Genomic DNA, 18,073 nt, shown 5'->3' on the forward strand with positions numbered 1-18,073 from the left:
GAGGAATATACCATATGCACATCTCTTCTCCAAGCCAGCATCATCTTTAGTAAGAAGAAATGAAATTCAACAAAACATCCCAGAATTGAGAAATTCCAGAAAGTTCTGATTTCCCAAAGCATGGAATGACATTAATGTAAACAAAAGAAAATAAGCAAATAGAAATTTCTCTCCACTTTTTTCTTACATCTCTGAGAAACAGCTAGGAGCCGTTTGCACCAATTTTCTTCTTGTCCACACTCTGCAGCTCCCGGCATAGGAGATGCAGGGTTTTATTGTCTTCATTCTGCTGCTTTGTGAAATGCTGCACATCTTTTGGACGTGTGGTGAATGCAACACATTCCCTTGAGATTAATGAGGCAATCAAGTCAACTCTAAAGCTAGGGAAAGAGGAAAATGGGAAACCTTGCTAATTCAAGCATCTTGCATATTTATTTCTATCTTAAAGCCACTGCTAGGAGGTTAATGACATTTGAGGGAGCCTGGTTATGAAATGGGGTTACAGCGATTTGTGACTATGGGCAGGTACTGTTCTGAGAGAGTCACTATAGTGGGAAAGTATTTGAGAAGAATTAGTGAGAACACATAGTGTGCCTGATTGCATTCAGTCAGGACAGTAAAATAAAGGGAGAGATACAGTTCAAGGTTTATAGATCTGGCTCTAACATCACGATGGCCTGGGGTCAAGTCCAGGCTAACTAAGTGGCCTTGAGGAAATCACTTCTCTGTGCCTCATTTCTTTAACTGTAAAATGGAGATAATCAGGATAATGCCTACATTATAGAGTGGTTGAGAGATTAAATGAAGTTATAATACATGTAAGCACTTGGCTCATTCATGCTCAATAAATACTAATGATTACTTTTATTCATATTATTGACTAGTTTCATGTGTTAGTCTAGTTGAGCATCTTTAATCCAGTCATTCAACAAACCTGACTCTTGTTCCTAGTATACATGAGGCACTGTGCTGCGTATCAAGAGTATAGCAATGAACCATTATCACAGGCAATGGAATTACTGTAATAGAGGTATGAATAGACTACAGTAGTGGGACAAAAGAGGAAACCATGACTCAGAGACCCATTGGTGATAATAGGTAACCACAGAGAAGGTTTGATTTCGTGCCTGGTGCATGTGAAGCTTCCCACCTAACTTCAAGGAACTGGGAACAGAGTGGAGCTTGTCACTGGAATTCTCTTAGGTCTCCTCTGACCGCTCATTCATCCACTCAGAGGCCCCAGCTTCCGCACTCAACACGATAAATTAACCCTTTCCAATGGTAAGACTTGAAATTAGTCTCTTCACTCATTCAAGTTCTGCTCTTAGATAACCTATGTAAATTAATGGATAGGAAAGAATGAATGCTTTGTAAGTGTGCATTGTGTTACAATACAGCCATTTGTGTTTTAAACAGAAACAGCCAAATGAAATTCTCTTTGGCCTCTACAGGGAAGAACTTTGAGCACGTGACTGCCTTGGGTACTTGAAGCAACCCATGTTCCACCTTTATCTCTTCTTCCTCCTGCTTCTACCCACTTTCAGTCCCATCTGCTCTCACTAACTTTAGAGTTATCGAAAGAATAGCAATCAGTAAAATAAAATCAGACTTCTGAAAGTTGACCAGTCCACCACATAGTCTGACTCCAGTAACAACTTTTGATTTCCAGGCACTCTTTTCCTGTGACATCAAGTGTCCTCAGTCTATATTTCTTCTATTCTAATTCAAAAGGTCTATCGAATCTGCATCTCAGTCTTGTAAAGCAGTTAGCTTGGGCTGTAGGGCCGGAATTCCTGGGTTCAAACCTGGCTCTACCAGCTACCAACTGGAAAACCTTGTATAATTTTCTTAATCCCTCTCTGCCTTATTTGAAAAATGGGCATAATAATTGGACCCACCCCCTAGGGTTTTTGAGCACAGTAATAAATCTATAGATGAAAAGTGTTGAAAGTAGTGCTTGGCACATAGTAAGTACTCAATAAATGTTACCTGTTTTTACTGTCATCTAGAGAGGAGTGCAATTTCTAGCTAGATTAGCAAGTGGGTAATATTCCTGCTGTATTTCTGAACACTCAGCCACTTATTTTTGCAGTTGGGCTTCAGAACAATCAAATTTAAAAATCACTCAGTCAGGGGTTTGTTCTGATTTGATAAAGATAATTGTTCAAAAGCAAGGACCTTGGACATCTTCCACTTTAAGAAGCACGTGGTGAAACTAGACTGGAGGCTAGTATATCGTTAACTGGAATCCCAGTGTGAGTTATATTATAACCACGTCCCTAGACAGTTATCCAGGATATTGTAAATTACTCACTACTTGATTCAATGAACTTCTTAAAAGTTTCCCTAGACAGGAGATCAGGATCACCTTTGGAACTGGAGACTTTGTTCATTAGTCAAATATTTTTATGAAGTCAGGAGACAGAACATTTCTGATTCCTCATGCTTCTGACAAAGAGATTTACCCTGCTAAGGGATGGAGCCTGGGGTGATTCATATCCTGTAGGATGAAAAACATAACTCAGAAACTCAGTGCTGTCAACTTCTCCCTCTCTATCCCAGGTTTAAATTGTGTTGTATTGCCTAGATGCATTTGTAATCATCCAGGTATACCTTGCTTCAGACTGAGGTGTGGGTGGTCAATTGTATTTTTGTGAGTTGAGTCATATTTGTAAATACTCTCAGGACAATGAAAATTTAAGGGAGTCCTAAGTTAAACCTTCTTCAGTTTTAAGAAACAACAGAGAATGGACAGCATGAGTTGCAAATTGGTGACTTACAGTTAGAATACCATGTGAATTAGTAGCCACCATGCAGAAAATTAGGATAGTTCAGGTACAAATCTGGACAAATTGTTCTGATGTGTTTTGTTTTTAATTCAGAGTTTTGGCACCACTTGGCCATCATTATCACTTGGGGCTGAATGGCAGTGTCCCCGCTTCAATAGGGATGCCATCTCTAGTTTGCCACAGGAGAATGGGAACCATAGGACTCATGGATTTCACCTGGCTGACCCCTTAGGGCTTACAGCCCCTCTTCTATAGGCCAAGTATAAATTTTCAAACTTCGATTTGTTTAAAGTACTGTTTTCCACTGTAATTAGAAATATCGTTCTTGAGAGGCTGAGACGGGAGGATTCCTTGAGTCCAGGAGTTAGAGGCTGCAGTGAGCTCTAACTGCTGGGAATCATACCTCCAGATTCCAGCCTGGGCAACAGAGCATGACCCTGTCTCAAATATATATATATATGTTTCTTTTTTCCCCTTGTTCCATAACCTTTCAGGCATTACTTTTATTAAGAGAAGATGCTGAACCTCATGGGTAAAATATTCTATTTTCCTTCCTGCCTCTCAATGGCCATTTCCAGGCCATGCCTACTACCCGTGCTATCAGAGGGCATCAGTTTGACTGTCTGCCCCTAGGTGGAGCACTTTTCCAGAAACAGCTTGTACAGGTCTTGCAAACTACATACACATTCGTACACTCGCGTACTCACACACGCATTCCTACGCTTACACTTACCCATACACTCACGCAGATATTCACACGCTTACCCCTGCACTCACACATTCACTCTTAGGCACAGGAGTGCCAGTAGAATCTGGAGACTTAGCAGAAGTTAAGAGCTGATATCGGACCTGCTTTTGGAACTTGAAGTTGGCCCGAGTGTCCTGATGGAGAGGAATGGTCAGGAGCAAGAGATGGGCTCAGAGAGGAAGGTGCCAACCAAAGTTCACCTTTGTTCATTTGTCCTTTTGCTTCATAGTCTAAGGGAAGCAAGCCAGGGGTCTGTTCTGTGCACTAGGAAATTGTGTTTGTTGTCAGGAAATCTGAGCCATTTGAGGAAAGGGTGGAGTTCTTGTTGGTATTGCTGGGGGTTATGGGGATCCTGAAAGTGGAAGAATCCATATGACCAGGAGAAACCCCATTTCAAACCAGCTTACACCATAAGAACTGCTTTTTGGCTCGTGTAACTGAGAACCTGAAGGGTTCTAACTTCAGGTACAGTTGAAGAGGCTGCCAGTGTTCTCTGAATTCTCTTTACTCTGCCTTCTCCACATGTGGTTTGTTATCAGATTTTCTTCCTTTTTAGTAGCAAGAATGGCTGTGGCAGTTTAGTCCTCACATCTCAGCTTTCTATATACAGAGAAGAGAGGGTTCCTTTATCCCAGATTTCCAAGCAGTAGCCCTGAGATTCTCTCTGATGAACTGGCTTCTGTCCCAGGTCCCCTCACATGGCAATTGGTTTATGCCAATTAGGTTTCCCCCTGAAGGGGGGATTAGCACCTGGGTTGTGTGAGGGAGGGGTAGATAATGTATAAAAATTGAGATTTTTCTCAGCAAGAAGAATGAGGATGAATGCTGGTGGTCACTGTGCCATCTGGCCAACCCCTTGGCTGTCCAGAGGTGACTGGGAAGTAGCTCATTGTGTTCCTGATGCCTTATGAGGACAGATGAGGCACTAATACTCCTTTTACTGGGTCATTGCAAGCTTTCTGTGGTGCACACAGAGAAATGGGACAATGCCTAGGAATCTCCTGGTTGTATGAGTTTCTGATTTAAATGAATTCTTGTTGGAAATGTCTCAACAGCCAAGTGGATTTGCTGCTTCAACTTAAAGAAAGAGAGAAGTTCAGACATCTAGCTCTAGGGTAAAGACTGAGCCAGAATCCGCTAGTAACCTCTGCCTTCTTCCCTTTTGCATTCACACATTCAGCACAAAGAAGTGCTGAACCAAGCGATGCCGGTTTTCTGCTGAGACTGAGTAGTGGGATGACTATAGGCTCTCTTTCCTGGAAACTCACTGTGAGCCAAGAACTGGCCTTTTAAGACACCGTGCATATATTCCTCATGAACAACCTTAGGATGGAACTGTTTTTCTATTTTACAGATGGCAAACCAGAGCCTTAAAGCGGTTAAATAATTCCTCCAAGATTATAAGGTGGGTAACTGCAGAGCTGGGATTTCACCCCAGGTTGATAGAATCTGACTTCAAACCTGAGCTTCTCACTGGCCTCTCCGAAAAACACTCTAAGCAGTGGTCCCCAGGTGCAACTTGGGCGTGAGCCCTCCAGTCTTCGACTCTTCCCTGCTTGAAATTCCTCCTACTGGCGCCATCCCTGCTCTAAGGTGGCTCTGGTCCCCTGCCAGGACTCCATGCAGCTCTCTCAAATGCTGCTGGCTCCAGCTCAGCAGAGCTGCTCTTGTTTATTGTTCACCCCCCACTCTCCCTACCAAGTCCTGCCCATCCAGCCAGTACAACAAGCCCTGACTCCTTTTTATGATATCATTTTCCTGTTTTACAGCATTTTCGACTCAAAACTTACAGGTCCCACGTTCTGCTCCATCACAGTCCTGCTCTCTCTTAACTAATATGTTCTCCAAGTGCTGGTAGATTATTGGATTAAGTGTTCCGTGGAGACAGCTTTACTTTTCAACAAGGGCTTTCTGGAGAAAGCATCAATTGGCGGAAATTTCAGACTAGCAAGATGATGCCTGTGGGGGTACTTGGCTCTTGAACCATGCTTGATAGGCAGCAGCCTCTTGCTTGCATGTGGAGGAGCCCATGATTGCATTACTGACTATTAATTGAAAGGAACATTTCAGGTCCGACGACTTCAGGGTTCTTCATCACTTCGAAAGGGACTTTTCAGGTTGGCTCCTAAATTCCTTTCTAGAAAGAAATTTTCCCCTGATTTCACCTTTCCGTTTCATCTATGCATTAATTCGTACCCATATCTCTCACAGTCTAGATTGGGGTTGACCATGGCCTGTTTTGTAAATAAAGATTTATTAGCACGCAGCTGTGCCCATTTGAGATGTATTGTCTTGGCTGCTTTCCCACTGCAACAGCAGAGTCGAGTCACTACAATTGAGACTGTATTTGTAAAAAGTGTGCTGACCCAGATGACCTAGGTCAGTGAACTCCACAGATGCTTTTCCATGACCCCCTAATTCCTTTTTCCCCCACATGGCCAGGAATAAAAACCTCAGCTAGCCCTGGCTCCACAAGGAAAAAAATAAAAAATCAAATGCCCAGTATTTGGAAAGGAAAAACACAATACAACCCTCATTTCCCTCTCAGTGAAAGAAATGGGTGACATTTCTGCAGCCACGTCTGGGCCTATGGCAGACATTGATCAATCATAGCACTCTTTCCCACTGGGCCTTAGAATCCTTCTCGAAGCAGTGCCCAGGCAGCCACTACCAATCAACTGGAGTTGGCATTCGAGTGGAAAACTGCTTTCCATCCCTGGCCCAGTGGACACCATCAGATCAGAAAATCACAAAGGCAAAAATCCTGTTTAATAAGTAACCCTTGAACATCGTTTGGGTTGCCATGTCACACATTGCACCTCTTGTTAAGTCCAGAGTTGCAACTTAAGTCACTATTTCTGTTTCTTAGATTAAGCACCAGATAAAGTAGTTGTCTTGAGGTTAGGGACCGGGTTGTATGAAAAATGCCTCCCTTTAAATAGTAGAGTCATTACACTGTGCTGCGCTGACACCATGAGAGGTATCCAGGAACTGAGCCCCACTGAGAATATTCTTAAGTCCCATCTAACGCTCACCTTTATGAAGTGGCTTCATAGGTGGAATCACTTACATTACATTATTTCTTTCTCATGCTAATCCTTACTGTCTTTTATACCCAAGCATTTGTTGAATTTACGTTCAGTAAAAGATATATATAGTATTGCCAGGGGCTGGAGTGGCAACGTCTATATTACCACTTTCTTCCTTAAACCAAGTCGCCTTCACCCCATGTTCTGATTTATACAAATTTCAGGAAGATTCCAAAAGACACTCTTCAAATACTGGTGCAAATACTTGCTTAAAAATCTGACATTAGGATGGGTGTGGTGGCTCACACCTGTAATCTCAGCACTTCAGAGGCCAAGGCAGATCTCTTGAAGTCAGGAGTTTGAGACCAACCTGGGCAACACAACAAGACCACCGTCTCTACAAAAAAAAAAAAAAAAAAAAAATTAAAATTAAAAACTAGCTGGGTGTGGTGGCACACACCTGTAGTCCCAGCTACTTAGGAGGCTGAGGCAGGAGGAGTGCTTAAGCCAGAAGTTCAAGGTTACAGTGAGCTGTTTGAGCCACTGCACTCTAGCCTGAGACACAGAGCAAGACCTTGTCTCTAAAAAAAAACAAAAACAAAACCAAAACCTGACATTAATGACATTTGGTAAGACGTGGCTAAACATAGTCATTATTGACAGCTCTAGAGCCTGCCCCGAAGGCCATGTTTACTGCCACAAAACTGACTGAACCGGCTTTTTTGAAGAGGAGATGATAGGAAAGTTGCAAACAAGGAGGCAGCATCACTTAGCAGTTTCTCACTTGTTTCCCCAGAAGTTGGAGAAGAGAACAGAAAGGAAAGTGAATATTTTACAATGGAAATGTGGCAAGGCTATTTAAAGGGTCAGTTGGTGGGGAGGATGCTCCTTCTTACTTGCTGAGGACCAGCTGAGCCTGTGGGAATGACAGCTATTGACTGGGAGGAGCCCGATGCACTTGGAAACTCTTGTTAGGGCCTTGCACAGTTGGCATCTTGACAGCAAAGTTGTGAGCTGTGAGTATCGGCTGGAATCCAGCATGAGGTTTTCCAAGAGCCATTGTTCATTAAACGTGGAGCTCTAGAAGTGGGGCCCTGAGAGTGTGAGTGTGCTTCTGGCCATTTAAAAGCATTAAGCCCATCTTGGCAAAAGGTTTCAGCTGTTGGCACCTCATGTGTTTTTGTGTTGGATTTATGGAAAAGGGAATAAGAAGTGCAAGGGTGAGGGCCTTTTTAATAAAGTTTTAAGCTTTCAGATTCAGGGGATCCCAATAAAATTAATAATGTGGTATTATTGATATTCTTTGGGTGAAAAACAAAGCAATGCATCTCTTTGCTTCGGAACAGATGAAAGAATTTAATAATTATTATACCCAAGGTGCCACGTAACCAAGTCATTGAAAATGCAAAATATTATTTGAAATCACATTAATAAAAAGGTTGGTACTATTAATATGGTGCCTATCCCGCAGTACTGTTTCACTACAAGGGACCAAGTTAAATTTAAATTTCAATTGGAACTAGGAGGTTTTGTCTGCAGACCAGAAAGCAGGTCATCATGGATCATTTAATTTCTGGCACCAAGGAGGGTAGGACTGGGAAACATGGTATCAGAGTGAGCCAGATGTTGTGGCGTATCCCAGAACTAGAATGTCATGGCTTAGCAATGGTTCCTTCCTTCGCTTGGATATGTTTGCCTCAAAGGTAAGAGCCCTTGTAGGGAAGATCGGCTGCTTCTGCTGCCCAACATCCTTCTACCACTTCTTCTGGTAACAGGAACTCCCTTTTATTGGGGAAAATGTTCTTTTCACACATCTGACCAAGTTGCCCTGCATAGGACTGCCAGTCATGGTACCCGCCCTCCTGGACCACAGGATGGCGTCTGCTTCTGGTTAAGCCAGTCGCTACACAGACTACTATGTCCTCTAACCTGGCTACAATGGCTATGATAGTCAATCGGCATCCTTGCCCATGATTTAACCTGCAGGAGCTAGCAGAGAAGAGCTCTCTTTCCTCTCTGATTGTGAGTCTATAAGGACATACACTTGGATGTGCCTTTGGTTGTGGTTTTATACCCTTTTGTGATAGCACACCCAACGGAGTGAATGACATGTGTAAAGGAACACACCAGAGAACATGAACGAACTGCGTAAAAGAAGCAATGGCAAAAGCAAGGAGAAAGAAAACATTCTTGGCATCTACAAGGTCTGTTTGACCCTGCCTATTCTCTAGTTTGTTGTATGAGCCAATAAATTCCAGGTTGCTTAAATTAGTTATAATTATGTTTCCATCATTCACGAGCAAAGAGCTCTGACAAAGACTTTATAGCCTCTGTATAGCTGGCACCCCACATTTCTCTTCTAGGCTGTTGGACCAAGTTTTTAATCCCTTTCATTCCTGCCTGTTATTTTCAGGCATTGTCATAAGCCCTAAGGACACAGTTGTGATGAAGACAGTCAGGATCCCTGCTCTCCTGGTAGCCATACCTGAGTATAACAAGATCTCTTGCATCCTCTTTCTATTCCTGTGGAGTCTGGGGTTCTGAACCACCTGACTGTCAACCTTCTCAATGTCTTCTTGATTAGTGTTCTCATTCCAAGCTGCTCACATGAACTTGCTTTCTGTTTGTCTTGACCTACTTCATTTATGCCCAACTCCATCCAGTATCAAGCACAACACTCACAGTTCTGCCCGGATTATTGACCTCTGGATACTTCAGTGTCTGAACCTAACCCATCAACTCCTTTAACCTCTCTAAGTTTCAGCTTTACTATAATAGAAGTAATAAACCATCATTCTCAGCAAACTATCGCAAGGACAAAAAAACAAACACCGCATGTTCTCACTCATAGTTGGGAATTGAACAATGAGAACACTTGGACACAGGAAGGGGAACATTACACACTGGGGCCTGTTGTGGGATTGGGGGAGGGGGGAGGGATAGCATTAGGAGATATACCTAATGTAAATGACGCGTTAATGGGTGCAGCACACCAACATGGCACATGTATACATCTGTAACAAACCTGCACGTTGTGCACATGTACCCTAGAACTTAAAGTATAATAAAAAAAGAAGTAATAATAATAATAATGATGTAAAATAGAGGTCATAATAATACTTTATTTCACAGGTCATTGTGAAAATGAAATGATTAATGGCTGTTTCATGAAAGCAAATCAACATAAAGTACCTGGTTATTATTTGATTCTTCTAACTCTAATAATCATATCTCAAAGCCAGAGTTACATTTTCTATCCTTAAAATTTAAGAAAGTAATGCTATGAAAGAATCCTCTGGATCAGAAAGTCTGTGCATTTATTTAATTTTAATTTTTCTGAATTCTGTTATGGAGAGAAATCTCATGGGCAAAAATACACTAACACTGTATTTTCTGTTTGCACTTTTGTTCAAGAAAATCTAAAAGAAAACATTCTTAGGCTACCAGGCACCGTGGCTTAGGCTTGTAATCTCAGTGCTTTGGGAGGCTAAGACAAGAGGATCACTTGAAGCCAAGAGCTCAAGGCCAACCTGGGCATTATAGTAAGACCTGTTTCTACAAAAAAAAAAAAAAATTTAAATAGCCAGGTGTGGTGTTGGATGCCTATAGTCCTAGCTACTTGAGAGGCTGAGGCAGGAAGATCACTTAAGTCCAGGAGTTCAAGACTGTGAGCATAATTGTGCCACTGCACTCCAGAGCCCGGGTGACAGAGAGAACCTGTCTCTAAAATTAACAAAATAATATCTTAGGGATAGACATGTCTCTGATTCTGGTGAGAATAAAATGTGTGGCCAGGCGCAGTGGCTCATGCCTGTAATCCCAGCACTTTGGGAGGCCGAGGCGGGTGGATCACCTGAGCTCGGGAGTTTGAGGCCAGCCTGACCAACATCGAGAAACCCCGTCTCTACTAAAAACACAAAAATTAGCCAGACGTGGTGCTGCATGCCTGTAATCCCAGCTATTTGGGAGGCTGAGGCAGGAGAATCGCTTGAACACAAGAGGCAGAGGTTGCGGTGAGCCGAGATCGCGCCATTGCACTCCAGCCTGGGCAACAATAGCGAAACTCCATGTCAACCCAAATGTCCATCAATGACAGACTGGATTAAGAAAATGTGGCATCATATACACCATGGAATACTATGCAGCCATAAAAAAGGATGAGTTCGTGTCCTTTGTAGGGACATGGATACAGCTGGAAACCATCATTCTCAGCAAACTATCACAAGAACAGAAAACCAAACACTGCATGTTCTCACTCATAGGTGGGAATTGAACAATGAGATCACTTGGACACAGGAAGGGGAACATCACACACCAGGGCCTATTATGAAAAGAGGGGAGAGGGGAGAGAGAGCATTAGGAGATACACCTAATGTAAATGATGAGTTAATGGGTGCCGCACACCAACATGGCACATGTATACATATGTAACAAACCTGCATGTTGTGCACATGTACCCTAGAACTTAAAGTATAATAATAAAATAAATAAATAAATAAATAAAAGAATAAAATGTGCAAAGAGAAACCTGTGTGTGTGTGTGTGTGTGTGCTGGGGTGGGGGGAGTGCTTATGCACACTTTTGGAATAGAGATAGAGAATGCTGTACTATACTTCATAAGTGGAGTACACTTGAACTTGTAAGGTTCAGATGTCCATATGCCTCTTTTATTTTCAAGCTGATGGCATTAGGAGTATATTTAAGCTTTCTATACTTCCAAAACCTGTCCTGCCTGTATCTCCCCTCTGTGAAGGTTTCTATGACTGTTTGAATAGTGCTGACATTTCATAGTCTCAGAAGTTAGTAGCAACGGCAGGAATGGGGTTAGCTTCCTCACTCATTTCTCGGGGAAGTGTTCCTTCCTTCCTTACTGAGATTTTCCTATCACTGAGCCCTGTTGTTTTCCTAGCAGAGGGCCTCTGTTAGAATTCTATGTTACCTGGCATTCCTTGTATCTACCATTAGTTGGATCCCTTGGTTAATGACAATAACTGCCCAGTTGAGCCCGTTTTAAAATGGGGATAGTGAGAATACTTCTGAGTTGTTGAAGACACTAACATGGCTTGGTGGGTGTGAAACCCCCTGAGTCAGTGCCTGCACATAGCTTCTTTTCTGAGGAATATCAGGAAGGAATGATTTTTTTTCTTTTCTGAGGAATATTTGGGTGTTCATTAGAAGCCCCTGAATCCTTGCTAAGTTTCAAAGCACCTCTGTGATCCAGGAAGTTCTTACAAATGAAGTGGAGGGGATCTGATTTAGCCTTTGTGTTTTATTAGTGTGGACACAGAACCAATATCTTCAGGATCCTCCAAACATCTAGCTACTGCTGGCATATCTTCCTGGATGTTCCAGATATGAAAATGTCGTTTCTCTTCTCTGTCGTATTCTGTATTTGAATGATTAGTGCCATAATACCAAAAGTCCAGGGCTATGCTTCCTTTAAACAAAATAATCTTCTGGGGTCTTTTTCAATCACTCTCCATACAGTGATTTTCATATGTATAGCTCATTGATTCCCGATTATTTTTGATTTACTGTCTGTCATGTGCAATCTGACTAATGTATTGAGGTCAATTGTAGTACTGTCTCCTGATGCCAATAATTCTCACCTACTCTCGTGTCATACTGTCTATAATCTGGGTTGCTTATTTAGCTGTTTGGTATCCAGGAGATCTAGAGGCAATGGGAAATTCATTTTGTACATCTTATGTTTGATATTTGGTTCAGTTCAGCCCTACATATATGAATTATGCATCTCCTATATCTGAGATACTGTGTTAGGTTTTGGGATACAAAGATAAACAAAACATCCTCCCCTTGTCAAAGCTTTTAGTTCAATGTAAAGGATATCATTAAGGATCTCCTAAAGTAACAGAGAACCCACACATTAATTGGGTTAATAAGGTAATATGGAAAGAGATTATTTCACATGTCTTAAGGGAATCTATTATGTTAAGATATCCTGAGGTAGGGCAGCTCACACACAATACTTGAAGGTTCCAATTTCTCATCTTGGTAATTGCCTTGTTTAAATCAACTCTCTGTATTGGCTTCATCCTCATGGTGGCAAGAAGATGGCTCAACCAGAGTTAAGCTAGGTTTCCCAGAAGCCCCCTCAGTAGATATCCCCTTTGGTCTTAATGGACAAAACTGATCACATGCCCTTTCCTAAACCAATTACTTGGCAGGGAGGATGGGATTACCATACCTGCCCTAGGCCTGTCCTTTTGGGTAGAGCGGATATTGGATAATCACCCATGACTGCAACAGTTGGGCAGACATGAGAAATAGGAAATTCACTGCAGTTGTGGTATTAATATATGCTGAGACAGGAGGCTGTATAAGATCCCAGAAGAATTGCCTATGCACAGGCTACTGCATTTAATCATTTATTATGAAAAACATTCTTTTTTACTAAACTAAAAGTTTTTCTGAAGTCTATATAGATTACAGTGGTTGTATCTCCTCTTCTTGACCACTGTGCTTCTTACACTGAGATATTTGCACTCTTGGCCAGGAAGGGTGGCTAATGCTTTGTAGTCTCAGCACTTTGGGAGGCTGAGGCGGGCAGATCACTTGAGTCCAGGAGTTTGAGACCAGCTTCGGCAACATGGCGAAACCCCATCTCTACAAAAAAATATAAAAATTTCTGGGTGTGGTGGTGCCCACATGTGCACCAGCTAATCAGGAGGCCAAAGTTGGAGAATCACTTGGGCCCAGGAGATCAAAGCTGTGGTGAGCAGTGATGGCACCACTGTACTCCAGCCCGGGTAACAGAGTGAGACCTTGACTCAGAAAAGAAAGAGAGGAAGAGAGATACACTCTTCTCCCGAGAGATGTCCTGAGAGATTATAGGAAACCCAAAATAAACATGGCACATCTTCCTGGAACAACAGTTTTACTGATTGAATTTTTAGAAAGAAAACCAAAGATACATTATGAAGAAGAATAAAAAATCTTCAGGAGTCTTTTTTTTTTTTGAGACAGAGTCTCGCTCTGTCGCCCAGACTGGAGTGCAGTGGCCGGATCTCAGCTCACTGCAAGCTCTGCCTCCCGGGTTTACTTCATTCTCCTGCCTCAGCCTCCTGAGTAGCTGGGACTACAGGCGCCCGCCACTACGCCCAGCTAGTTTTTTGTATTTTTAGTAGAGACGGGGTTTCACCATGTTAGCCAGGATGGTCTCGATCTCCTGACCTCATGATCCACTCGTCTCGGTCTCCCAAAGTGCTGGGATTACAGGCTTGAGCGCTCCGTGCCCGGCGTCTTCAGGAATCTTTAAGATAAAATCGGCAAATTCAATTTCTGATTGCTAAAATTGCTTTGGGACAACCCCCTGACCCCTGATACCCTTCCTCTGTACCATGCAGTTTACTTGGATGGAATAGTTGAAGAGGCTCTGCCTCCATATATTTCCATTGCTATAGAAGGAAATTAATTTGGATGTTCTACTTTCATCACAACCATATTTCAGTGATTGTGGGTTTTAGAAATTCTTCTTCAGCCTGAACATAATCTGTTGTTTATGTAGCTGTGCTTTATGATGTAAACATGATGTTTGCATTTTATATATTTCTATGCTGCATATCTTAAATTATTTATTTTAATTATTTATCCTCTCTAAAACCATATAGTAGTGTGTATGGAAAAGGGCATTCAAAATGGAAGTAAAGAATGCCGGTAACCATTGACATTCTCTGTACTCCTGTAGTTAATCAGTTAACAGACTTAAGTATTCTATTTTAGAAATAGAAACAGGGAACAAATCCACAAGGCAAATAAGTCCACATCATCTTATCCTGCTCTTAGCATAACTCGGTGTAATAGAAGCAGAGCTAGTTTCTGAGTGCCCCAAAGCACTCTTGAAAGGGGTTTTAGAGAACTAAGCCACTTAGGAGGGCCAAATATGTCTCAGATAATCCTTGCTCCTACTGTCAAGATTTATTTGAATCAGGGCAAATTAACGGTAAGGTAGGTCATTAAGAGTAAGGTAGGTCACATCCAGAGACCTTGCCCACCACCTTCTTTCTCAGTATATAGAAATGTCTCACACTAAAGCCATCTTGGATTGCCTTCCTGGGTCTCAACCATTGCACTCCAGTGGTGTTTGTCTTGTTTGTTTTTTCATCCAGTAGTTAGTTTTAACCCACTACCAGCCTCAGGTTTCTCCAGGCTTCTTCCTTGGAAAATGCTTCAATACCTAAGGAGTAGTTTCTAGCCTTATTATTCTTGGCTTTCAATCAATTCTAAATTTTCTCCTAAATGGTACACTATTTTTTTCTTAAGAGACAGGGTCTCACTCTGTTGCCCAGGCTGGAGTGCGGTGGAATGGTCATAGCTCATAGCTCACTGCAACTTCAAACTCCTGGATTCAAACCCAGCTTATCAAGTAGCTAGGACTATAGTCATGAGCCACCACACCCAACTAATTTTTTTTTTTTTTTTTTTTTTTTTTTGGTGAAGACAGCATCTAACTATGTTGCCATGCCGGTCTCAAACTCCTGGCCTCAAGTGATCCTCCCGTGTCAGACTCCCAATGTGCTGGGATTACAGGTGTTAGCCACCATGCCCAGCCTCAATTTTTTTTAAACAAGGAAAGACATAGCTATTACATTTCCATCTGCTCAATTAACAGGTTTATTGAGTACTTAATATGAGCCAGGTATTGTATTAGATTGGGGCAAAAGTAATTAACAACTGAGCTCATTACTTTCAGTGGCAAAACTGCAATTACTTTTGCACCAACCTAATACTAAGCAATGACAATATAAGGGTCACAAGACAGGCATGGTCCCTGCACCCATGGAGCTTATGGTCTGGTGTCAGAATCAAGCCTTAGCAGGTAATTTTACATATGGTGGATGTAATGAGAAGGGAAGTTAAGCAGCAGCGATGGGGCACTCACCTGCTTTGAGGGATCAACATTAAAGCTAAGGCTTGAAAGATAAATGGGAGTTCACTGGATTCAGTCTCAGGATGGAGAAGAGTGTTGAGGACTTAAAGAGCCACAAATATAAAGAGCCTGAGGCAAAAGCATTAGAACCCAAAAGAAGACCAGTATGGCCCTCTGTAATGAGGCAAAACATAAAACAGGAACAGAGACAAAAGTTCTGCAGAGTGACAGAGCAATCCTTACAATCAGATCTCATAATGTGACTTATTACTGATTTAACCATCATTTTCTCTGAACGAGTTAAGACTTCTCCCCAGATGGTATGAACGTAGAGATGTGGGGATACAAATGGAGAGAGTGGCCTTGGATTGCCTGTTGAAGCAGTTCTTGTTCTGAAGGACACAAGAGTGAATGAAATGGAAGGGCCACATTTCACCTGGGGACACCCATTCTCAGGTTTCTCAGAAGATTAAAATCCTAAAGTTTTCTGCAGTGGAAACTGGACCACAAACAAGCTTCCACAAAGCTGTGGGGAGCACAATGAGCGAGGTACCAAATAGGAACCCCCTTGACAATGGATGCAACCAATTTCATTTGCTGTATAAACAATTCATGTGAATTGAGGACAGCTCAGGTGGAAAACAATTCAACAATCATTGCATTTAGGCTTCTTACCTTAAGATTTATTTGTTCCAAGTAATTTTTTTTCTTTCCTTAAATCCAATTTTACCATAGTGCCTTGAATGACTTCTGTAGAAATACTGGAATTCTGATTATACTGTGCAGCCTTTTGCTGTCATTGTATTGCCATTTCTTTACTCTTTTAAAATAACTTTTATATATAAGTTATAGTATGCGGTATATGTTTGGATATCATAGACTATGTCAGGATGGATATACAAGAAACTAGGAACAGTGGTATCTTTGGGCAGGGGAAAAGGGCAGAATGGCCACTTGGTTGCATAACACTTTCGTGTGGTTAAGATGAAAAGGACTCTTTTTCTCAAAGCCACGAGTTATGGCTTATCCAGCAGAGCCCTGGCTAGATTACAGCCCCCACTCACTGCCTTAGCCAGGGGCCATTGTGCAGCGACGTCTTGGACAATCTTACATGGCAGCCCTGGAAATGAGGAACTGAGGAACAAGGATGTGAGGGAGGCTTACATTTCATTGCTGAATAAGCTTTTGTATGATTGCATGTGCGTTTCCAATTAGAAATCAAAAAGTAGTATGTGCAAAATTACGACTAGATAAGAGCAATGCGTTCTGGTGTTCTATAGCACTGTAGGGTGACTGTAATTAACAATAATATATAGTTTCAATCATCTCAAAGGAGGATATTGAATATTCCCAGCACAAAGAAATGACAAATGTTTTACATGATGGATATGCTAATCACCCTCATCTGATCACTACACATTATAAGTATTGAAACATCACTGTGTATCCCATAAATATGTGATGATTGTGTCAATTAAAAAATAAAACAAAAGCATAAAGAAGTAGTATGTGCTAATATAGAAAAACAGAAAGAAAAACTTCCTCCACCACAATAAATTAAAATCATCCAATGATCAGAACTCAGAAATCAGTACTGTCAATAAATTTTTAGTGTATTTTCCTCTAGGTTTTTTCCCCTTACATGTACGCACTTAGTTTTATAACTGAGCTCATGTACAGTATTTTTTCTGCTCTGATTTTTACCTTGTTTTATGTAACAGCATTTTTTTCCAAATCAAGAGAAATTTGAACACCTTCTTTCTGAAGATATAAGTATTACACACTCATTGTAGAATATTCAGCAAATACAGGTACAAGTTAAGATGTTTTCTGTGGTTGTACCTCTTTTTTTTTCTGGTAACAGCTTTATTGGGATATAATTCACATGCCATACAGTTCACCTATGTAAAATGTACAATGCAATGGATTTCTACGTATTTACAGAGTTGTGCAACCATTACTATAATCTAACTTTAGAACATTTTCATTATCCCCCCAAAATTCCCTGTATTAATTAGCAGTCATTCCCCATTTCTCCCTAATTCCCTCAGCCCTAGGCAACTACTAATCTAATTTCTATCTATACAGATTTGCCTAATCTAGACATTTCATATAAATGGGATCAACACTATATGTGGCCCTTTATGATTGGCTTCTTTCACTTAACAGTGTTTTTGAGATTCATCCATGTCTTGGCATAGATTTCATTTCTTTTTTTAAAGTTATCTATTTTTTTGTCAATTGCTTATTTCATTATTAATCGATTGATTTTTATTCACATACCATAAAATTCACCCTTTTAAAGTGTACAATTCACTGGTTTTTAGTATAATCACAAAGTTGCACAACTATCCCCACTATCTAATGTCAGATCATTTCATCACCCCAAAAAGAAATTTCATACCCATTAATACTCATTCCCTGTTCACTCCACCTCACCCCCCAATTCCCTGGCAACCACTAACTTATTTTCTGTCTCTATGGATATGTGACTTTTTTGTTTGGCCTCTTTTACTTAACATAATGTTTTCAGTATTCATCCATGTTGTAGTATGTACCAGTATTTCATTCCTTTTTATGGCTGAGTAGTATTCCATCGTATACATATACTACATTC

At 41.3% G+C, this 18,073-nt stretch overlaps 1 protein-coding gene across 1 annotated transcript in view; it reads left to right on the top strand.

Moving 5' to 3' along the window:
* FRMD4B (FERM domain containing 4B) overlaps positions 1-18,073 on the top strand; it is a 361,154-nt gene that overhangs the window by 122,216 nt on the left and 220,865 nt on the right. The gene's annotated exons all lie outside the window — the stretch shown is intronic.

This window comes from Papio anubis, chromosome 2 (assembly GCF_008728515.1).
Source record: "Papio anubis isolate 15944 chromosome 2, Panubis1.0, whole genome shotgun sequence".
Lineage (NCBI taxonomy): Eukaryota > Metazoa > Chordata > Mammalia > Primates > Cercopithecidae > Papio > Papio anubis.